The 24,338-nt window shown below is 39.4% G+C and overlaps 1 pseudogene; it reads right to left on the reverse strand.

Annotated features, from left to right (window-relative positions):
• Positions 1-10,819: 10,819 nt before the first annotated feature.
• LOC112443048 (uncharacterized) lies at positions 10,820-10,968 on the reverse strand (annotated as a pseudogene).
• Between the last annotated feature and the right edge of the window lie 13,370 nt (positions 10,969-24,338).

Here is a 24,338-nt window from a genome sequence, read left to right on the forward strand (position 1 = left end):
GTGCCCTGATCCATCTTTAGAGCCTTGGGTGGGGTCAGATGACAGGGAATAAATAAAGAGAAGTGAAGGAAGGTGAGGTCTCCCCCTGTTACCCTTGCAGACGAGCAACATCCTGTGCAGCCTCCATCCCAGTGAGAAGAGGAGATGGCAGGGCCTGGGAAGTAAACAAAAGGGAGGGGAGGGTGGGGGTAAAGAATGAAAAATGTGGGAATGGATCAGCAAGGGAACTGAGGGAGGGAATGAACAGAGGGACACTAGGTGGGACGAGTTGGGATGGGGCGGGTTGGGAGGGACTGCTGGGACCAGGGAGGGGGCACTTGAGCATGAAAAGCAAGTTCAGAGCCCCAGATTGGAGGATTGCAGGATAAACTCTGTTCTCTTGCCACTTAGACCTGCAAAGAGTTGACCTTTGGAAAAAATGGGGAGAAGACACTCAGATCATACGTCTGTTGAATGATGTGGTCTTTTTGTTAGAACCAATTACAATTTGAGCTCGGTCTACTTATTTGGCACCCACTACTCCTATTCACATGCCCTGAAATTCCAAGCCAAGCTAAAAACTGATGTGAAGTGAAGTGAAAAGTGAAGTCGCTCAGTGGTGTCCAACTCTTTCAACCCCATGGACTGTAGCCCACCAAGCTCCTCCATCTATGGAATTTTCCAGGTGAGAATACTGGAGTGGGTTGCCATTTCCTTCTCCAGGGGATCTTCCCGATGATTTCTATTAAAGTGATGAAAATCTGAAACAAGGACAACACCAAATGCCGGTGAGGGTGTGCAGCAACAGAAACTCTCATTCATTGCTGGTGGGAGGGCAAAATGGTCCAGTCACCTTGGAAGACAGATTGCTGGTTTCATATAGCACTAAATGTCCTTTTACCTTATGATCCAGCAACATCTTCCTTGGTATTTACCCAAATCAGCTGAAATCTTATACCTATAAAAACACCCACACACGATGTTCATAGCATCTTTATCCATAATTGCCCCAAACTGGAAATAGTCACTATACCCTTAAGTAGGTGAATGAATAAACTGTGGCAATCAGACAAATGAATGTTATTGAGCACTTAAAAGAAACAAGATATTAAGAAGAGACACGGTGGAAACTTAAATGCATATTACCCCATGAAAGAAACCAATCTGAAAAGGTTATATACTGTTAGATTCCAACCATATGACATTCTGAAAAAGGCAAAATTATGAAGACAAGTAATAAGCAATGGTTGTCAGGTACTGAAGGACGGGTGATGAATACCCAGAGCACAGAGGATTTTTAGGGCAGTGAAACTCTTCTCTATGATGCTATAATGATGAACATGTGTTTAAATCCATAGAATGTACAGCACCATGAGTGGATCCTAATGTGAATCATGGTGATAATGACCTGTCAGTGCAGAGTCATCTGTTATAACAAATGGACCACTCTGGGGGAGGATGTTGATGATGGGAAAGCTGTCATATATGAGGCCAGGAGGTATATGGGAAATTTCTGTACATTTTCTTGATGTTGCTTTGGACTTAAAAGTGCTCTAAAAACTAAAATAAGTTTAAAACATTTGTGATTTTTTTAATGAGCCATGAGACTTTTTCTGGTACAACTTTATTTTGTCTGGCCTTGTTGCTGTTGCTGTTCAGCCCCTAAGTCATGCCCTACTCTTTGTGATCCCATGGACTGCAGCACACCAGGCTTCACTATCCTTCACTGTCTCCTGGAGTTTGCTCAAACTCATGTCCATTGAGTTGGTGATGCCATCAAACCCTCTCACCCTCTGTTGTTCCCTTCTCCTCCTGCCCTCAATCTTTCCCAGCATCAGGGTGTTTTCCAGTGAGTTGACTCCGGTGATCAAAGGATTGGAGCTTCAGCTTCAGCATCAGTCCTTTCACAGTTTGAAAGCATCAGTTATCTGGTGCTCAGCCTTAATTACATGGCTGCAGTCCCCAGCCACAGTGATTTTGGAGCCCAACAAAATAAAATCTGTCACTGTTTCTACTTTTTTCTCCATCTATTTGACAAGTGATAGGACTGGATGCCATGATCTTAGTTTTTTGAATGTTGAGTTTTAAGCCAGCTTTTTCATGCTCCTCTTTCACCTTCTTCAAGAGGCTCTTTAGTTTCTCTTTGCTTTCTGCCATTAGACTGGTATCATCTGCATATCTGGACTTTCTTGGTGGTTCAGATGGTAAAGACTCTGCCTGCAATGCAAGAGACCTGGGTTCGATCCCTGGGTCAGGACAAATTCCCTGGAGAAGTAAATGGCAACCCAATCCAGTATTCTTGCCTGGAGAATCCCATGGACAGAGAAGCCTGGCAGGCTACAGTCCATAGGGTTGCAAAGAGTTGAACATGACTGAACGACCAACACACACATCTGATATCTGAGGGTGCTGATATTTCTCCCGGCACTATCAATTTACTATGCATATTATTATGTGAGGCTTCACCCTTTAAAAAAGTTCTGGGCCCCTCCATGAAATGAACTTCTAGAGCAGCCTATTTGTACCAGCCTTGTGACATGTATTCAGATGATCTTGCATTTGCATCAACCATTCATATCTAGATCACATCTTATTTTAATTCAGGAATATGTTCTACTTTTTACTCCTAGCTATTATCAGGAGTGTGGTTTGTAGGACTAAAAGATCTACTGCTATAGAAGTTATTCAATTTGCCTGTATTCAACTATAAGGGAGGCCAGCTTCTGATCCCTGGTGCTAACTTCTAAACAAATAACTGAATGTGTGTTGCTTCCCCGTCATTGGGTGATCCTCTGTCCAGCTCCTTGCCAAAGCCCTCACTCAGTGATACTCAGTCCCCCTATTAGGTCACCAGCATTCTCATAATTACACTACCTTTTCTTTTGCAGTAACTCTTTCTCAAGAAAGATCTAGCAAGCTTATTCATACTAAACTGTAATTGGCCAGTTGACTGATAAATCATCCCATAATCTGGGATTAAAGTGATATTTCCAAGTAAAAGGAGCTAAGAACCTTAAATCATTAATTTTCAAAATGGGACTCACATATGTCAGGACAGGAAGCTGCAAGATAAAGATGAGAAACTTCAAAGTAAAATTAATTTTCCTTGAAGGCGGGTTATACAAAATATTACTTCTCTGAAAAAGATAAATGTAATAAGTGGTACATGGTAAAAATTCACACAGTATTTACAGGTGAAACATGGGGGTTCAGTCTGAATCTCATTTTATCTAAAGGTACACTTCAGAGTGCAGTTGTTTAGATGGTAAAGAATCTGACTGACAATGCAGGAGACTCGGGTCATGAAGATCCCCTGGAGAAGAGAATGGCAACCCACTCCAGTATTCTTGCCTGGAAAATCCCATGGATGGAGGAACCTGGTGGGCTACAATCCATGGGGTCACAAAGAGTCTGATATGATTGAGTGACTAACACTTTCACTTTCAAAGCTATACTTTCCCCCTGATATTTCAGTGGTCTCATTATTTTCTCTGCCCTGAGATTTAGGTCGAGAGGAAGATTTTAAGAAGTGTTGCTGTAAGACAGAGAAATTGCTTCCTTGCAGAACCTGATTCTTGAAGAGTCAGGTTAAGAGCATATGTTTTAACAGGTAAGATGAAAATGGAGATTCTGAGTAACATTGGGTCATAAACAGTCAACCTTATCCTCACAGGGAACACTGAGATGTGCAAGAATCACTCTTGACTAATGACTGTGCTATGACAGCACACAGGAGGGAAAGATTAATTTTTTGCAAACCCTGGAAGAAATCAGGACCACCTTCCAGAAGCTCTATGTTTTAGGGTTCAAGGTGTCTCCTCGTGGCTGTTACAGTCGAATAATAATCCTGCCTGCAAGGAAACAGGTGTTTGAAGGAGAAATCTTGATTAATGACAGCATCCGGAAAAGTCTGTGGCATCACATCAACTGTGCCTTTGCCAAAATGGAGATGAGATGCATCTGGTGAGTCACCACAGCTTAAAAACCGAGGGAAAAACAGGGACACGTGGTGGTTTAGTGCTAGCAAGTGCTTCCTATAAATAGGCAGGCGAAAAATAAAGGAGTCAGAAGAAAGCTTCACTTCACTGCTGCAGGTTCCTCCTCTTGTGTTGCCTTCTGGGAAAGGTACGAGAGAAGAACAGAATGTTGGCTAACCTTCTACAGCAGGTTTTTACAATATTCCAGCTCGGAGTGCGTTGGTTTCCTATATGTGTCTGTTTTAGTTGCATCAGTTGTGTTTGACTCTTTGCAACCCCATGGACTGTAGCCCACCAGGCTCCTCTGTCCATGGAATTCTCCAGGCAGGAATACAGGAGTAAGTTGCCATTCCCTTCTCCAGGAGATCTTCCCAACCCAGGGATCGAACCTGGGTATCCCAGAATTGCAGCCAAATTCTTTCCAATCTAAGTCACCCTTACTCTAAAGCTTCCATGTAGGATCCTTTAGATATCTGTGCTGCCATTCCAGCTGTGAGGGCACCCTTCTCCTTTGAAGGGGTTCAGGCAGCAAGACCCTGAAAGGTGATGGATTTACACTCTAGCTTCTAATTGCCTTCAGTCTCTGTGACTTTTAACATATAGTATTCTGCTTGATTTTCTGACCCATCAAGAAGCTGATTCTCATGAGAGAACAGTTGTCTAAGCAGAAGAGAACTCATGGATTTTTCTCCATTCAGGGCCCAACTGTGGTGTGGAGAAGACTCTTGAGAGCCCCTTAAAGAGTCCCCAAGGAGATCAAACCAGTCAATCCTAAAGGAAATCAACTCTGAATATTCAGTGACAGGATTGATGCTGAAGCTGAAGCTCCAATACTGATAGGAAGAGCCAACTCATAGGAAGAGACCCTGATGCTGGGAAAGACTGAGGGCAGAAGGAGAAGGGGGTGACAGAGGATGAGGTGGTTGGACGGCACCACCGACTCAGCGGACGTGCAAAAGGCAAAGGCAAGGCACTCGCTCAGTCGTGTCCGACTCTTTGACCCCGTGGACTGTAGCCCACCAGGCTCCTCTGTCGTGGGATTCTCCAGGCAAGAGTGCAGGAGTGGGTTGCCATTTCCTTCTCCAGGAGATCTTCCCAACCCAGGGATCGAACCTGGGTCCCCTGCATTGCAGGCAGATGCTTTACCGTCTGTCAGAGCAAACTCTGGGAGATAGTGAAGGACAGGGAAGCCTGGCGTGCTGCAGTCGTTTTGGTGGCAAAGAGTCAGACATGACTGAGAGACTAAGCAACAACAGCAGGGCCCAAGACAGGCCTGCTCCATATCCAACATTTGCTGAAGTGAATCTAGACTCCATCCTTAAAAAAGCATTTTGCTAATAGTCATGCAATAGTCTCCACTACCCATGATCATTTCCTGTTGCAAATTCTGGGGCAGACAAAACTGAGAGACTCCTTAGCCCCCAGGAGCCTGGTTGGCAGTTCTGTATGGGATAGAGGGGGCGGCATCCACAGGAAATGATCACAAGAGGGGTCCTTCCACTTGCTTGGGTGCAGGGAAAGCTAGAAGATGCAGGAAGAACTGGACTCAAGAGTTTCTGAGCTGTCTTACTTGTTCTGCCCCAAAGCATCCCTGTGGTATAGTTAAAGGCATGGGGAAGCAGGAATGGAATGGGATGTGAGGTTTAGAGTTCAGAGTAACCCATGGAAATGACTATTCTTCAGAGTTGTTTGAATGAGGGAGCTAAGATCAGGGGGTTGCTAGCAACAGGTGATGTTTCTGTATCCAGTAAAGATGAAATCAAGATTGCCGGGAGAAATATCAATAACCTCAGATATGCAGATGACACCACCCTTATGGCAGAAAGCAAAGAAGAACTAAAGAGCTTCTTGTTAAAAGTGAAAGAGGAGAGTGAAAAGGTTGGCTTAAAACTCAACATTCAGAAAACTAAGATCATGGCATCAGGTCCCATCACTTCATGGCAAATAGATGGGGAAACAGTGGAAATAGTGACAGACTTTATTTTGGGGGGCCTCCAAAGTCACTGCAGATGGTGATTGCAGCCATGAAATTAAAAGAGGCTTGCTCCTTGGAAGATAAGTTATGACCAAACTAGACAGCATATTAAAAAGCTTTTTACTTTTTAATTTAATTTACTTTGCCAACAAAGGTGCATCTAGTCAAAGCTATGGTTTTTCCCAGTAGTCATGTATGGATGTGAGAGTTGGACTATAAAGAAGGCTGAGCACCAAAGAATTGATGCTTTTGAACTGTGGTGTTGGAGAAGACTCATGAGAGTCCCTTGGACTGCAAGGAGATCCAACCAGTTCATCCTAAAGGAAATGAGTTCAGAATATTCATTGGAAGGACTGATAGCGAAGCTGAAACTCCAATACTTTGGCCACTTGATGCAAAGAACTGACTCATTGGAAAAGACACTGATTCTGGGAATGATTGAAGCCAGGAGGAGAAGGGGACAACAGAGGATGAGATGGTTGGATGGCATCACCAACTCAATGGACATGCGTTTGAGTAAACTCCGGGAGTTGGTGATGGACAGGGAGGCCTGGCGTGCTGCAGTCCATGGGGTCGCAAAGAGTCAGACAAGACTGAGCAACTGAACTGACTGAACTGAAAGAAGGTGTTGGCGTTTCCAGGACTCCCAACTAGGTGTGAACCCCATCCTGCATCTGAAAAGGAAAAGGAACTGAAGGGGTGAGGAGGAAGCTAGGAGACTGCGTGGACTGAGGAGCCTGATCACGTGGCTTGTGCAGCCAGCAGCTTACAAGTAGGATCAGCTCATCTTAGAGTCTTAAGACGTTCACGTCTTCCCTGAAAACTGCAGGTAAAGGCCCCCAAAGCAGCTGTTTTTCCAGGTTAATAATGGGGTAGGAATGAATTAAAAACATTTGAGTTTGGAGGTTGGCTAGAAGATGCAGAATTCCATTTCCTAAGTCCTACTGGATGAAGGGAGATACATCAACTGTAAAGTTTTGTTGCCATGAAAAATCACAACACTTAAACTTTTTCTCAAGTTATTTTCTTGGGGACACTTGGCAATCTGTGGAGGGGATGGTCGTGCTCTTGGTTCAGGGCAGAGGACTCTGTAAGAGAAAGACACCAGCAGAGAGTGTAGGCTGTAGGGACGGACTTCATGGGGACCCCATCTTGAAGGAGGCTGCTTTTCTCCACGAGGCATTTGCTGAGTGTTGGGATGGCAAGGAAAGGTAAGCAGCAGGACTGCCTCCTCTTGGTGTCCAGGAAATCAAGTCCCCCTAGAGCAAGGGTCTGCAGCTACAGAAGAGCAGAGCCCACAGGCTCCAGATGATGGAGACCAGAGGAAGACTGGGTGTCACTAAAGCCGCTACCAGGTGGGACCCTCTCCAGTTCCTCACTGAACTGAAATCAGTTTCTCATCACACCTGCTTTACAGAAGAGGGATACTCGTCTCTGGGAAAACAAACAAAAACAACTCATAAATCCCAGAGCCTATAGTATTTTCTACAAAACTGACAACAAATAATGTTACCAGACATCGTATATTGCTATAAATTATTATTAATTCCCCTGGTAGATCTATGGTGAATCCAGTGGGTTTTGTTGATGTTGTTGCTTTTATTTATTTATTTTTTTTGTTGAAAATTACAAGTATGTTCTCAGTTGTCTATGTAAATGCAAAGGATGGAGAATACAAAATTACCTTGAATAAGATTCACCAGCTTCCACATCTTAGGATAAAGCTATGTAAGGGATGTTTGATGAAATTCAGCATCATTTGTGATTTAAAAAAATTATCAAGTAAAGAAGAAATAAAAAATGCATTTTATTACCTGATAAAGATCAGCTATCAGAGACCTGCAGCAAATGCAGTGCTTTTTAGAGATACTTAAATAGCTGGGAAAGACTGAAGGCAAAAGGAGAAGAAGGTGGCAGAGATTAGATGGTTAGATAGCATCACCAACTCAACGGACATGAATTTGAGCAAACTCTGGGAAACAGTGAAGGACAGGGAAGCCGGGTGTGCTGTCTCAGAGTCAGAGTTGCAAAGAGTCAGACACGGCTTATCAACTGAACAACAACAAATAGCTATTCTATTAAGCAAAGGAGCAAGACAAAGTCATTTTCTCTTCCCTTATTATTCAATGAGTGTTCAGTGCAGGTACACCTTCTGCACAACGATGCACGGAAGATTCTCTCAATTCAGGTATATGAGGAAAACAAGTGAGTGCTATGGGAGTTGCGAAGAAAAAAAAGACAGCTTTTTTCTTTTTTTTTTTTACTGTAGATGCATGGTCTACACAGACAATTTGCTGGGAAGGTACTACATCAATCAGATTAGAATGAATTATGCTGCAGAACACCCAGATTCAGAAGTCTAACAGAGGAAGCCTTCTTTCTTGCTGACTCGGTGTCCACTGTGTCTCCAGACTGACTGCCCTTCACATCCCCTTGTAACAACCTTCCTGCCGACAGAGACCCCGCTGTCCTGCAGCCTCCATGTGTCACCGGAGGCATCCTTCTTTGTGGTGAGTTTGCTATAGGATCGGAAGGGGAATGGGATACTGATTTTTAAATGCTGACATCTAGAAATCATAAACATAATTTTTGCAGACATCTTGCTGATCAAATCAAGACACCTGTCCACATCTAACCTCAAGGTGGGGGTAGTTTAATCCTTCCAAGGATCTAGAGGAGAGAATGAAAGTATGAGTAAATAGAAAAAAGTCTACTACAATCACCTAGAAATAAAACAATGAAGAAGATGGACATAACATATGGAGAAAACTGTGAAATATTATTTGAAAAAAAAATAATGTAATGGAATACTATGGGAATAATCAAAGCAAAATATTAATTTTATCTAAAATAATGTATAAATTTAATAAATTCTAATCAAACTCCTAAGATTTTAAAAATTAAATTGGATGAGCTAAGCATATATTTCTTGAAGAATTCTCATTTAAAATATCTTTTAGTATTTCTTTTTTATAAACAAATGATTGATAAAATAATGCAATATACAATAAAGCTAATTTTTAAATTTCTGTGAAAGAATAAAAACTTAAGAATTGATGAAGGAAAAAATGGAGTAGTAATGATTGACTTAATCAAGATAACATGATTTGTCATAAAATAATAATTACACCATTTTTAAGTTTTCTTCATGGAAGATAAATAAGTTTAAATAATGGGGAAACAAGAAATAGAAATATGAATATGAGACCTAGTAAAAGCAGATATATTGGGGGAAATGAGAAAAAATTGTTTTTTTTTTTTCTTAGAAATGTAACTGAACAAGTGGAGAAATATACTAAATTTTAGATAAACATGTAAATGTGAAAGCAACATTTGAAATGTTTAGATAAACATATAAAATATCTGTGGTCTTGTAATACAGAATAATTTTTATACAGGAGACAAAAGGCTATGTAAAGAAAAGACTGACTGCATTAAAATGTAAAACTTCTGTATGAATTCTATGTGACATTAAACCTTATAAAAGTCAAAACAGAGTAGAAGAAAATACTTATATTGTTTATTGCAAAAGATTGTTATTCAGGATATATGATATCATTACAAATCAATAAAATAAGGCAAAGCTTCTTGTTAGAGAAGAATATCAAAGGATGCAAGCAAAGAAATCAAGGTAGAACACAAAAGCCTTAATTAAACATGAAATGATTTGCAATTGCACTAATAATGAAAACAGATTCAACAATAGATGATAGTCTCTTGCAAAGAGATTCTAGCTTCAATGTAGACCAATAAGAAGTAAGAATTATGATTTACTATTAGTGATTATATAAATAAGCATAAGGGGCTTCCAGGTGGCACAGTGGTAAAAAAGCCACCTGCCAATGCAGGAGATGCAAGAGATGCCGACTCAGTCCCTGGGTCAAGAAGATCCCCTGGAGAAGGAAATGGCAACCCACTCCAGCATTTCTGCCTGGAGAATTCCATGGACAGAGGAGCCTGGAGTGCTACAGTCCATGGGGTTGCAAAGAGCTGGGCACAGCTGAGTCACTGAGCACACAAGCAAATAAACTTAAACACTTCGGGGAATTACTTAGTTTCATGCAAAAGAAGAAGGTGTATTTGTTTCATGATCCCACAATTTCATTTTTATGCAGAGACCAAAGATAAAATGAATCACACATTTACAAAGATATATGTACATGCATGTTAAAAGTAGTCTTACTTTAAATAACTTTTAATCAAAGATTCTGATGATAAAGGGAACAGAAAAACACAAAAAAGTGTAAAACATCAAATATTTGTGAGCTATTAGGGGAAGCTACTGAAGCGACTTAATGGGAAATTTGAACAAAGTGAATACTATACAGCTATAAGGATGTACTGCTGCTGCAGCTAAGTCGATTCAGTCGTGTCCGACTCTGTGCGACCCCATAGACCGCAGCCCACCAGGCTTCCCCGTCCCTGGGATTCTCCAGGCAAGAACACTGGAGTGGGTTGCCATTTCCTTCTCCAATGCATGAAAGTGAAAAGTGAAAGTGAAGTCGCTCAGTCGTGTCTGACTCTTAGCGACCCCATGGACTGCAGCCCACCAGGGTCCCTCGTCCCTGGGATTCTCCAGGCAAGAACACTGGAGTGGGTTGTACTAAGATTTTGCTAATAGTAATAATAGTGCTGCATTCTTATCTGTGAAAGATTCTTGATTGAAGAATTTACAGGTAAAATGACATGATGTCAGGGATTTGCATTGTACTTTAACAGGAAGTTAGAGAGTACAAATTAAATAAGACTGACCAACTAATGATTTCTAACTGCTAGCAACAGCCAACAATTATGTGTGTATGCATCCATATGTATTAATATATGTGAATATGTGAATGAATATATAACTGTATATTTCACTGTTTAGGTGAAAAATATGTGTGTGTGTACACACACGTGCATTTTATTTTATTTATTTTTTTTTTTCACGCTCAGGAGAAAACGCTGCGTCTCTTCCTCGTGGTTTCGGGTGCTCTACACGATCAGAGAAACTTCTCTAGTAACGAACTATAGAAATATCCCTGAAAGTATAGTCTTCACACGTGCATTTTAAATACTCTTTATTTGTGGCAGTATCTTCATCGACACTCACAAAACACACATATTATCTACGTATTTATCCATCTACCTATCCATATGGATGCTTTACTGAAGAAAAGATAAAACTTAATAATAGTAACATTGTATGTATGAAATTACCAGTATAAATATATTGCTGGTGGGAAAGTAAATTCATGCAATTATTCTAAGATATTATTTAACAGTAATCAAGAGTTTAAAAATCATTATCGTTTTGAATTTAGTAATCCTACTCTATGCATTTATGATGGAGAATTAATTAGAAGTCATGTCAAGTTTTATGCAGAATGTTTTTGATTATACTACTATTAATAGATTAAAGATAAAAATAATTACTGTTCATTAGAAAAAGATTGACATAAATTACGTGATGTCTGTGCTCAGTCACTCAGTCGTGTCTGACTCTTTGTGACCCCTTGAACTCTAGTGCCCTGGGCTCCTCTGTCCATGAGATTTTCTAGGCAAGAATACTGAAAAGGGTTGCCATTTCCTTCTCTAAAATTATGCGATGACAGGCACTAAAATGTCTCTTTAGTGGCGTAAGAGAAGATTTACATAAATGGAAACACATTATCCTTTTGAAGGAGGTGATTCAATAATCTCACTATGTATATTACTTTGAACTGTTCTGTGTGACTAACAAAATTCCAAAGTGTAAGTAGTGGAATATACTTTAAAATGATAAGTTATTCTAAAACTATAATACATAAGTACATATATTATCTAAGGTATCAGAAAGATAAATTAACTTGGCTACAGTAACAAGTGACACCCACATCTCACTGATTAGAACAACAAATGTTTATTCTTCGCTCAGATCATTATAGATTCTTGCTTTGCATGATTGTAACTTTCATGCTAAAGTCAGCTTGCTGAGACTTCAACTTTCTAGAACAGTCTTAGATAACAAACCAGAGAAAAAAGAATATCAGATGAAGGGCACACTGATGCTTTTTTTCCCCCTCTTGATTTGATACTAATTTTCGTTATTTAATTTTTATTTATCTACTTATTTTGGCTGCATTGGGGCATGTGGGATCTTAGTTCCCTAACCAGGAATAGAACCTGCACTCCCTGCATTGGAAGCACAGAGTCTTAACCCTAATTTTTACTTTTCGTTTGGCACACTGACTCATACTAATGTCTGGAATTGTCGTGTCAGTTTCAATCTCGTTTGATTGATCAAAGCAAGTAATATTGCTGTGGGTCAGCTCAGAATATCCAGGAAGAATAATTCTCCTGAGGAAGGGCAATGGTAACTGCTGCACAATTTTAGTCTGCAGAAAGATGAACGGAGGAGCTAAACCTCCTAGACAGAAAATAAGTAACTTATTTAGAGCAAAAATATATGCATATATAATGTCACCTAACAATATTTATGTTTATACAAATATGAATGAAAATATCAAATATAAATATTTATACATGAATTATATGTTATGCATAACATATCAAACATATACAGAATCATATTTATATATTTTTTTATATATAACATACTATGCAACTTATATATAATTAAAATATAAATTGCTAAGTCACTTTAGTCGTGTCCGACTCTGTGCGACCCCATAGATGGCAGCCCACCAGGCTCCCCCGTCCCTGGGATTCTCCAGGCAAGAACACTGGAGTGGGTTGCCATTTCCTTCTCCAATACATGAAAGTGAAAAGTGAAAGTGAAGTCGCTCAGTCGTGTCTGACTCTCAGTGACCCCATGGACTGCAGCCCACTAGGCTCCTCTGCCCATGGGATTTTCCAGGCAAGACTACTGGAGTGGGGTGCCATTGCCTTCTCCAAAATATAAATTAAATGCCTAAATTTTATAGGTTAAGTATATTTATATAAATATTTAAATTATAATTATTTATAATGATATTGTGTATTAATACACTCTATATTATAATATTTATATCATAAACCACAATATATTATATGACATATAATACAAAGTAATACATACCATGTATATTCATTATATTATGTATTGTGTTATTTTGCATATTAAACATTTATTATAATATTTATCATTAAATATATAAATTAGTAAATATCTGTTATTTTAAAATAAATGTATAAATATTGAATTTATCCAATCTGAAGAACAGAGATAACTAGAATGAAAAAGAATGAGAAAAAAAGAAACCCAGTGAATAGCTTAAGGGAACTTATAGATAATATTGAATTATCCCGTGTCCATGTAATTGTTCCTCAGGAAAAAGAAATATGTAAAATTGGAGTAGAAAAAATATTTGAAGACATAATTGCTAAAACCTTTCAATATCTGCAGAAAAAATGTGTTTACATATGCAAGAATCTCAGTAGGACACAAGCAAAGTAAGTATTAAAAGACTCATACTACACATACCATAGTCAAAATGCTATGAACCAAAATCAAAAAAGAAAACCAAAGAAACTTGGGAGCAGCCAGAGTGGGGAGAAAAGAAGAAACATTACGAAAAGGCATTTAAAGATAAGAATTACTGCTGATTTTACAGATATATTATACTTTTAAAGTACTAAATATTAAAAAATAAAAATGTATCAGCCAAAAGTATCCTCCAAAGCTGAGAGGAAATCAGGATAGCTTCATGTTAACAGAAGCTGAGACAATCTGCACAGCAGGAAATGCTGAGTAGGGTCAGTCCTTCAGGCTGAAGGTCCTGAGACCAGTTGGAAAACTTGATCATTTACTGTGGGCACAGTAAATGATAAACGGATGATTAACTATAAAAAGTGTGTTCTTTTATCTTTATTTAATTTACTAGAAACCTAACTTTTGAAGGAACACTATAGAGTAGGATTTACGATATATTTAGAGGTAAATGATGTGACAGAAACAGCATTTGTTCATAATCCTAGGAGGTGGGTACTTTATTATCCCTTTTTCACAGAAGGAAGAACAGGAACACCCTGGGTTAAATGGTTTACTTAAAAATCACACAGCAGATAAGAAGGGCAGAGATGAGAATCTGACATACAACCTTGCACTATTTATTACTTTTATCACCGCTCTCATTTATTAGTGATTTATGGCAACTGCGTGATTAAACCCTCACATTATATTCATATGGTAAACACAAAACTGTCAACAGATTAAATGTTACTTAGGGCATTTAATATAATATTTCAGTTGGTTATATTTCTATAGCATTATCTATGGAAAGGAGTGATACTTGTCTTCTGTTTCATTAAATGTTTTCAATCCTTCAGACCTCTTCAAAATTCACTAAGATTTCACTGTAATGTCTATTCCAGCTTGAATTTCATCCTCAGAAGCCACTCAAGCAAAGAAAATCCTATAAGCCATGGAAGTCTTTGATGTGAAATATATATCTACTTTTGCAAATCATAGGCAGTTATTCCTCATGATAATAACTCACTGGACCAAACAAACAGGAAAAGGAACATTTGCTTCTAAGTATATCATTAGCGGCTTTATGGCAGTCAGTGACCAATTCATATTATAAGAAATATAGAAAACGACTCTTTAATTCATAATATCTACATCCAAAGAAGAGCTTAAAGGTATTACATAAATCCAAGTCCTTAGACAATTTTTAAATACGTATCTTTGAAAGTGGAACCTTTTTAGATTTAAGGAGAACTTGGAGTGTGTACAGAGATTCCATATGCCTCACACCATTTCTCCTATTATTTATGTCTCACATTAGTGTATTACATTTGTTACACAATAAACCAATGTTGATACATTACAAGTCTATAGTTTATTCAGATTTCCTGAAGTTTTACCTAATGTTCCCTTTTGATTCTGGGATACACTGAACCAATCACATCGCAATTATTAACAAGTCCTCTCTTCTTAAGGCTCTGGCTTGGCTATGACAGTTACTCAGACTTTCCTTGCTTTTGTTGACCTTGACAGTCCCGAGGAGCATTGATCCCTTACACTGTAGGATTCCCCTCTGTTAGGCTGAGTCTGATATGTTTCCCACCCTGGGGTTTTTAGTTTTGAGAGGAAGACCATAGAAATAAAGTGCGGTTTTCCTCACATCATGTCGAAGGTACATACTGTCAACATGACTAATCACTAAGGCTGTTGCTGCTGCTGCTGCTGCTGCTAAGTCGCTTCAGTCGTGTCCGACTCTGTGCGACCCCAGAGACGGCAGCCCACCAGGCTCCCCCATTCCTGGGATTCTCCAGGCAAGAACACTGGAGTGGGTTGCCATTTCCTTCTCCAATGCCTGAAAGTGAAAAGTGAAAGGGAAGTCGCTCAGTTGTGTCCGATTCTTAGCGACCCCATGGACTGCAGCCTACCAGGCTCCTCTGTCCATGGGATTTTCCAGGCAAGAGTACTGGAGTGGGGTGCCATTGCCTTCTCTGACTAAGGGTGTTAGCTTTGATCAATTGACTGAAGTACTTTTGTCAAGCTTCTTTACCATGAAGTTACTCTTTTTACCCCTTTCAGGGTTATACTTTTAGAAAGCAGCTGCTATATGCAGCCCACACATAAGTCATGGGAAGATACACTTTACTTCTTTGATGGGGGGGGTGAGTCTTTTAAACATTTGGCTCTTCTGGATTTCTGGAGAATGAAAATTTGCTGGGCAAATTCGAACAAGCAAAAACACATGGAAGAAATAATTTATATGTAATAAAATTACACACATATATGGGCTTCTCTGATAGCTCAGTTGGTAAGGAATCCACCTGCAATGCAGGAGACTCCAGTTTGATTCCTGGGTCGGGAAGATCTGCTGGAGAAGGGGTAGGCTACCCACTTCAGTGTTCTTGGGCTTCTCTTGTGGCTCAACTGGTAAAGAATCCGCCTGCAATGTGGGAGACCTGGGTTCAATCCCTGGAGAAGGGAAGATTCCCTGGAGAAGGGAAAGGCTACCTACTCCAGTGTTCTGGCCTGGAGAATTCCATGGACTATACAGGAAAGAGTCGGACAGAACTGAACAACTTTCAGTTTCACTTTCACATGGGCTTCTCAGGTAGCACTAGTGATAAAGAATCCATTTGTTCAGTGCAGGAGATGCAAAACACTCAGATTTGATCACTGGATTAAGAAGATCCCCTAGAGGAGGAAATGGGATCTTACTCCAGGATTCTTGCCTGGAGAATCCTATGGACAGAGGGGGTTGGTGGGCTACAGTCCATGGTGTCACAAAGAGCTGGACATGACTGAACATCTGAGCCTAGCATGTAAAATATAAATCAATACCTACTACTTCATCCAATTTAAAAACATCTGCTTTTTAAAAGGCAATATTCAATTCAGTTCAGTCACTGAGTCATGTCCAACTCTTTGAGATCCCATGGACTGCATCACGCCAGGCTTCCCTGTTCATCAACAACTCCCGGAGCTTGCTCAAACTCATGTCCATTGAGTTGGTGATGCCATCCAACCATCTCATTCTCTTTCATCCCCTTCTCCTCTTGCCCCCAATCCCTCCCAGCATCAGAGTCTTTTCCAATGAGTCAACTCTTCACATGAGGTGGCCAAAGTACTGGAGTTTCAGCTTTAGCATCATTCCTTCCAAAGAAATCCCAGGGCTGATCTCCTTCAGAATGGACTGGTTGGATCTCCTTGCAGTCCAAGGGACTCTCAAGAGTCTTCTCCAACACCACAGTTCAAAAGCATCAATTCTTCGGTGCTCAGCCGTTTCATCAAGAGACTCTTTATCTCCTCTTTGCTTTCTGCCAGAAGGGTGGTGTCATCTGTGTATCCGCAATTATTGATATTTCTCCCAATATTAAAAGCACTAAAACAGACACTAAAGAAGATTGGAAGAAAATATATACAAGTCACATATTTCCTTCTCCAGGAGATCTTCCCATCCCAGGGTTTGAACCCGTGTCTCTTTGGTTTCCTGTATTGTCCGGCAGATCCTTAATTGCTGAGCCACCAGCGAAGCCCATTAGTGAACAAAGAAAGGCAAATTAAAACCATACTGAAATGCACTACACACCAATTAGAATGGCTAAAAATTTAGCCCACAAAACAGTGTTGTTCGCGATGCAGAGTAACTGGAGCTCTCATATACTCCTGAGGGACACATAGACTGGCACAACCGTTTGAAAGAGAGCTAGCGTTCACCTATCATGTATCTTGGGATTCCCTGTTGCTCAGTGGTAAAGAATCCACCTGCAACGTAGGAGACCCTTGTTCAATTCTGGGTTGAAAAGATACCCTGCAGAAGGGATAGGCTTCCCACTCCAGTATTCTTGGGCTTCTCTGATGCCTCAGATGGTAAAGAATCTGTCTCCAATGCGGGAGACCTGGTTTTGATCCCTGGGTTGGGAAGATCCCCTGGAGGAGGGCATGGAAACCCACTCCAGTATGCTTGCCTGGAGAAACCCCACAGAAAGAGGAGCCTCTTGGGCTACAGTTCAAGGGGTCACAAAGCACAGGACATGACTGAGTGAATAAGCACAGCACAGCACATCATGTATCCTGGGGCTTCCTGGTGGCTAGGTTGCAAAGATCTGCCTGCAACGCAGGAGAAGAGGGTTTGATCCCTGGAGAAGGAAAGGGTAACCCATTCCAGTATTCTTGTCTGGGAAGTCCCATAGACAAATGGAGACTGGCAGGCTATGGTCAGCCAAAAACTGGAAACAAATGATATGTCTATGAACATCTACTTCCAGATGTTCAAGCTGGTTTTAGAAAAGGCAGAGGAACCAGAGGTCAGATTGCCAACATCTGTTGTATCATTGAAAAAGCAAGAGAGTTCCAGAAAAACATCTATTTCTGCTTTATTGACGATGCCAAAGCCTTTGACTGTGTGGATCACAATAAACTGTGGAAAATTCTGAAAGAGATGGGAATACCAGACCACCTGACCTGCCTCTTGAGAAACCTGTATGCAGGTCAGGAAGCAACAGTTAGAACTAGACATGGAACAATAGACTGGTTCCAAATAGGAAAAGGAGTATGTCAAGGCTGTATATTTTCACCCTGCTTATTTAACTTCTATGCAGAGTAGAAACGCTGGGCTGGATGAATCTCAAGCTGGAAACCGTATTGCTGGGAGAAATATAGACAACCTCAGATATGGAGATGACACCACCCTTATGGCAGAAAATGAAAAAGAACTAAAGAGTCTCTTGATGAATGTGAAAGAGGAGAGTGAAAAAGTTGGCCGAAAGCTCAACATTCAGAAAACTTAGATTATGGCATCTGGTTCCATCACTTCATGGCAAATAGATGGGGATGGAAACAGTGTCAGACTTTATTTTTCTGGGCTCCCAAATCACTGCAGATGCTGACGGCAGCCATGAAATTAAAAGACACTTACTCCTTGGCAGGAAATTTATGACCAGCCTAGATAGCATATTAAAAACCTGAGACATTACTTTGCCAACAAAGATTTGTCTAGTCAAGGCTATGGTTTTTCCAGTAGTCATGTATGGATGTGAAAGTTGAACTATAAAGAAAGCTGAGTGCTGAAGAATTGATGCTTCTGAACTGTGGTGTTGGAGAAGACTCTTGAGAGTCCCTTGGACTGCAAGGAGATCCAACCAGTCCATCCTAGAGGAGATCAGTCCTGAGTGTTCATTGGAAGGACTGATGTTGAAGCTGAAACTCCAATACTTTGGCCACCTGATGTGAAGAGCTGACTCATTTGAAAATACCCTAATGCTGGAAAAGATTGAAGGCAGGAGGAGAAGGGGATGACAGAGGATGAGATGGTTGGATGGTATCAACAACTCAAAGGACGTGAGTTTGGGTAAACTCCAGGAGTTGGTGATGGACAGGGAGGCCTGGGGTGCTGCAGTTCCAGGGATCACAAAGAGTCAGACACTACTAAGAGACTGAACTGAACTGATGAACAGGTGAATGACTAAACAAAGTTTAGTATTAAATACATCTATACCGTAAAATATTGGGAATATTACTCAAAAATTAAAGAGGATGGTGCTGTAGTGATACATACAACATTAATAAATCATAAACTACCATGATTGAAAGAAGTATATTCTCTCTGTGTGTAATTGTCTATCATCTACTTATATGTAATTATAGAAAATTCAGAAAGTAGATTGGTGCATGTCTGGGGATGGGGGGCAGACACTGAAAGGAGGAAGAAATTTCAGAAGGGCTCGAGGATTCCTTAGAGTTGATGAATATGTTCACCATCTTGACTGTGGTAATAGTTATGCTTTTTGCACATATTTTATGGTTTCTATTTATGGCTTACTGTATGTCAATCATACCTCAATAAATCCTTTTTAAAGCTCCAGCACATATATACTTTAAAATGCAAAAGTAAGTCATCTTTCTTTAACTTTTTCCCTATAGTATAGTTTTCATGCATTAAAATATCTCTATGATGGATTCGTAATGAAATCCAGAGTTGATTGCTTGAATTGCTCACAAATATTTTGTTAGTTTTTTTCCCTTTATCTCTCAAGTTTAACTTTCAATTAGTCTTAATTTACGATGGATCCCTAATTGTTCAGTGTCCTGTTCAGTGAATCACAGGGTTTAATCTAGTGAAACCTGCAGATGTTACGTTTTGCTTTGTCATCACTCATGATAATTGACTATTGTTAGTGGCAATCTATTAAACAATGGGCCATTATCAAAAGTCTTTGGTTATAACAGTTTCTTTAATGTAGTGACTAAAAGTTAAAATTCCCACACTAGAAATCCACATCCATAAGTGGAATCGCATAAAAGAAACAGCTCATTTCAAAATATTTTATATAGTTTGTAATAAAGATTTATACTCCCATGCCTTAACAGTAAGCTTGGACACTGGAAAAATGATTAAATAAGACTAGTCTCAGGTGAAACTATGGCAATGACTGATTCTCAAACTTTCCTGAATATATTGACTACTCTGAATTGTTTGGGTAGCATGAACTCTCCTCACTTTATTTGAATTTCCCAACTCACAGATTTAGGTTACAATTTAATCTAGTATGTCTGATTGATATGTTATAATTTTGACAATGTTCTTTCCTGAATAACACTAATGAAAGAGAAAATTAAAAACTACGCACTCAGTCATTTGCATTTTTAAGAAGCATCAATTTTTTTATATCGACTCAACTTTATAATAGTTTTAGATTTCAAAAAAGTTGTAAAAGTAGTTTGGAGAGTTCTACATACTTTATATTCTTTCCTCTATAGATTTTTCTTTATTGAAGTGCAGTTGATTTAGAACATTACCATTAGTTTTCAGTATGACATAGTGTCTGGATGGTCTATAGAATACACTCCATTTGAAGTTGTTACATAATGCTGGCTATATTCCCTGTGCTATAAAATGTATCCTTCTATCTTTGTAACTTATTTTATACATAGTGGTTTGTAACTTTTAATCCACTAAACCTAGTTTTCCCTCCCCTCCATCCCTCTCTCGACTGGTAACCACTTATTGATGCCCTATATCTGTGAGTATGTTTCTGTTTTGTTACCTATTTATTTATATTTTTAAATATTATATATATATATATACACACACATTATTTGTTTTATTTTTTGGATTCTACGTGTAAATGACAGCATGGATTATTTGTCTGCCCCTAAATGAATACTTTCCCTTAGCATATACCTTCCAGGTTCATCCATGTTTGCAAAAGGCAAAATTTCATTCTTTTCTTTATGGCTGAGTAATGTGCAATTGCATGTGTGTGTGTGTGTGTGTGTGTGTGTGTATGTGTGTGCATGTGTGAGTGTGTGTATCTCACATCTTGTTTGTAAATTCATCTGTTGATGGACACTTAAGCTGCTTCCTGATCTTGGCTATCATAAATAATACAGCCATAAAACGGGTGCATGTAGATGTGTTTAGGTTTTTTAATCCTTCAATCACTCAATGTTTCTTGATTTGGATTATTTAGTCTGTTGACACTAAAAGGGATTATTGATAGCATGCATTTACGGAATTGCCATTTTGCTGCTTTTTTGCGGGGGGAGTTTTGTTTTGTTTCTTAGTTATTCTTAGTTCTTTTCTTCTCTTAACGTCTTGCTTTGTGATTTGTCGATTTTCTTTAGTGCTATGCTGGAGTTCGGTTCTGGAAAGTTTTTGTGTTATGTATTGTAGGTTTTTCATTTGTGGTCACCACAGGGTTCGTATGTGTTGACCTGTAACTATGTCTACTTATTTTAAACTTACAATCATTTAAATTCAAACACTTTCTAAAGTACATTTTTTTACTCCCTGCCTCTACGTTTTGTGTTTTTGATGTCACATTTTATATCTTCATGTCTCAGCCTTAAGGGTTTATTTATTGCAATTATACTTAGTTTCATAATTCTTGTCTTTTAATCACACTGGCTTTGTAGGTGGTTGGTCCACATCCTTCACATGTCCTTCACTATTGGAATTTTTCCTTTCCTATGAATTCTTCCTTCTCACGTGTTTTCTTTTCCCCTTAAAGAAAGCACTTTAGCGTTTTTAGTGAAACCACTTTAGCATGTGTGGGCTCTCTGGGTAGCAGAGCCCTTCTTCCAGACTGCAGGTTGTGTTCAGTGAGAGCTGCTCTGCGTGTGGCTGCACCTCCTCGTGCCTGTGGGGGAGTCTGGAGCTCAGGCTCCTCTCCCTTCACCATCTCTCCTCCCACCCTCCCCCGTCAGCATCTTGTATTCTGTGGAGTATTTGTCACAACCAGTGATCCAGTCTTGATCACCAGTGCCAATTGAACTGTATATTTTATTATACTTTATTTGGATTATCTTAGCTGTACCCTATTCTCCTTTTTCTGTTCCAGGAGTTCATCCAGGATAAAACACTGGATTCATTTATCATTTCTTCTTATAAAACAAGCTCTTGATACTTTTGAGACAAACTTCCTCCCTGAATTCAAAACATTGTCCTGGATTGGTTCAGTGGAAGTACACTAGTCAGGAGATTTGCAATGCAAATATCTGGTTACTTTATTATGCTAGTATGTTACTATAATAATAGTTTGTACAGAATCATGAAATCTTAGAGACTGTATAAGAAATCACCCAGTCTAATGCCCATCCCAAATCATACATGTGAAATATGTTGCTCCATCTATATTCAACATATTAGTCCATGTACTGTATTCTAAAGCATCACAAAACAGACAGCTTTTCCCTTCCAACCACAGATCCCTTTAAACCTGTGATGTTGCGCCCTGAAATTCTTCTCTAACCTCTGCTATGAGTGGACTGTCTCCCGCAGTAACTGGCCCACTCTCTTGAGGCTTCCAGACCCATTCTGATGTCCTGTTGATCCTCTTCTGGGTACTGTAGTTGTTACAAATCCTCTTTCATATGGCAGAGTTGTGCTCCAGGTACATTCTAATTTCACCTCTTCAACTCATGTCTCTACAAGAACCTACATTTATGCTTAGAACAAAGGATGTAGATCCCAATAGGGAATTTCTCAGCACTTATACTGAGTTTATTAGACACATTCAGGTTCATAGCCAAGATACTATGATGAACAGTTTCATAGTCTTTCTTAGAAATAGCTTACTGAAACTCTGACAATTAATCTTGTTTTAAAACCCTGAGTGCATTTTTCAATGCAGTAATGAACTTTATATATCGTCAACTAAATTCACGTGCAAAGAGAAATCATATGTGAAAATAAAGATCAATCAAATGAGAAAATCAAAAGCTACTTATACAGAGCTTGCCAGAGTAAGGGAGTCAGTTACCATCACTTGCATTTCAGCAGAGACTCGAAGGCAGGCAGATGAATGGGGAATTCTATTTTGGAAAACCAAGAGACAGGGTTTGGTGCGCTCTGATTGGAATTTGTTGGTGTAGGGAGGCTGGAGGTGAGCTAACTAGAACTGAGGTCTCCAATGTGATTGCTTAGGAGTACATTGGTTACAGGTTACTCTGGTTAGTCCTAGATTAAAAGTGGGGATAAAAATTAGGGAGGCTGCCAGTTGTTAACCAAGTCCTGGTTCTTTCTGACCAATCATTATAAGGATTATTGATGAGGTTCCAGGATTATTCACGAAAGATAGTAATCTGACTTCCTACAAGTTTGACACAGAAAGCAAGCTGGCTTCCTGGGCCCTTTATGTGGATAATGGTTTGGTTTCCTGGGCCGGTCACTGAAAACTGTGGATCAGGGTTCTATTTTCATACACAGTCTAACACTGTCCATTTGTATACTCAATCTCTCACACAATTGATTCCCAAAAATCTTTTTGTGCCCTTTTAGAATTATGCTCATACGAATAATGGAGATTTGTCTGGCTCCCTAGTGACACCCAGATGCTGAGGTGATCCGCACGACATCACTCACAATCTGTGATTCTTCAAGGTTTGGTCTGTGCTGCAATATTTCATAAAAGATATGGGTATCAGCTTAGATTGCATTTGGCTTTCAAATCAAATGAAATATTGTGTTTGGTGGTACACAGATAAGTCTACAAAATAACAAATTTAAATGTATTTCTGCTCTGGGAAATATTCAGTGAACTGGAAAAAAAAAGCAATACATAATGTAGTCAGTTTTAAAATAGGTCTTGTTATATGGCTTCTCTGGTCCTTTCAGCAGAGCACACATTTGTTTTCTGTATGATAAATCAAATTAACACAAAAACATGGACTTCGGTCTCCTCCAGCTGTGAGAAGGCAAGGCTTGATGGACAGAACATCTAAGACAGTCAAACAGAAGATGCATAAAAGTGAATTGCCGTCAGAGTAAACACACAGGAGATAATAAATATTTATTTAAAAGTCACATTTCTGTCTTTTTAATGAGAAATGACTGTGGGGTCCTTCCTTCCCCAGCTGGGACCATAGAAGCATAACCTTGTTGGAGTCAGTAATTATTTGTTTACACTCTTCTCCTGCGATTGAACCCGAACTCCTCAGAGGCAGAAACCTCTTTTTGTTTTCGTTGTTGTTGCTGCTGGTTTTGCTGTCATTTATCCCTTTCCACACACTTCCAATCCCTCTTCTGCAGAAACAAAGGAGAATTTCTGATTCACGGAAGGTGCTGGTAAATGTTTGTTCAGCAAATAGGTGCGGAGAAATGAATGGATGAACAACTTTTTTTCTTTCTCAGGCTTGTTCAAAATGCCAGGAAAGCATTTTGCATTCCAGGGCTGTTTTGCCCTTGATATACCCTTGTTGAGAATTTTATGTATTTAATACTTCAGATATTTATTTAACACTAAATTCAAGAAATGATAATGGTTGAAATATGATACCCAAATTGAAACATGAGTGTATATGTCTCATTAGGGCTTGTTACTGACCTTTGTCCATGAGTAATTTATCAGTGAGGGTTTAAACAGGACAAAGGGAATCATTTTGTCTATTTAAAACCACTACAATTTGTAATTAGCCTCCAATTAAAATAAATAAATTAATTTACAAAAAAAAGAGGAGATGTAAACAATGCTGTTTATACATG

Source organism: Bos taurus, chromosome 20 (assembly GCF_002263795.3).
Source record: "Bos taurus isolate L1 Dominette 01449 registration number 42190680 breed Hereford chromosome 20, ARS-UCD2.0, whole genome shotgun sequence".
NCBI lineage: Eukaryota > Metazoa > Chordata > Mammalia > Artiodactyla > Bovidae > Bos > Bos taurus.